Source organism: Suricata suricatta, chromosome 4 (genome assembly GCF_006229205.1).
Source record: "Suricata suricatta isolate VVHF042 chromosome 4, meerkat_22Aug2017_6uvM2_HiC, whole genome shotgun sequence".
NCBI classification, from domain to species: Eukaryota; Metazoa; Chordata; class Mammalia; order Carnivora; family Herpestidae; genus Suricata; species Suricata suricatta.
The window spans coordinates 98,049,159-98,049,935 of record NC_043703.1 but is presented as its reverse complement, the minus strand read 5'-3'; the positions used below and the strand labels follow the sequence as shown (position 1 = coordinate 98,049,935).

Sequence of the window (777 nt, the reverse complement as noted above, 5' to 3'; positions counted from 1 at the left end):
AAAACAGTGGAAGCCTTAAAATAAATACATTTATTATTGTAGGAAATGACCAAAAAATTAAACCAAGACCAAAGAATCCCAAGTGTATATAACCTTCTCATTGGCATTAAATATGTTTAGCCAAAATTATCAAGTTGAATGTATTTTAGCATCCAGGACAGATAAATCAATCTATCATTGATAACATACTTAGAAATATATGTTATACTTAGAAATTTATTCAAATGTCAAGTTTTTCATGAAATCCTTTGAATTAAATAACTTGGTTTTCTATCATATCTTATTATAATAGGGCACAACTTGGGACTGGGTATAATTAGAACATATTTATTATGCTGGTGTTCTCCTTCCTACTGACCTTAGTAGTATCGCTTCTCGGCCTTTTGGCTAAGATCGAGTGTAGTATCCTACTGACCTTAGTAATCTCAAATAAATATGTATTATTTAAAGACAGGTTTTTCAGGCTTAGCCAAATAGTTGTTGGTTTTCATGGTAACGTTAATTTGCTCCAGAGGTAGCATATTATCAGCATGGTTAAGCTTAGTTGGAAAAATCTGATGATCCTCCATTATTTGCCTCTTCTATTATATTGACTTGTTATTTATCTTATTATTAAAACAGAGCATCTCATTAATATTTGTATTTTTTAAAAAAACTGTATATCAAAACATTTTGAGTAAATTAAAGTGAATTATTTCTTCAATTCCTGGGAAAGTTTGTGAAATCTCTATGTATCTAGTATTTGTGAGGAAAATATCAAACTTCCTTTTTCTATTA

The 777-nt window shown here is 29.1% G+C and overlaps 1 pseudogene; it reads left to right on the top strand.

Annotated features, from left to right (window-relative positions):
• Positions 1-367: 367 nt before the first annotated feature.
• On the top strand, positions 368-535 carry LOC115290864 (annotated as a pseudogene).
• Positions 536-777: the final 242 nt, after the last annotated feature.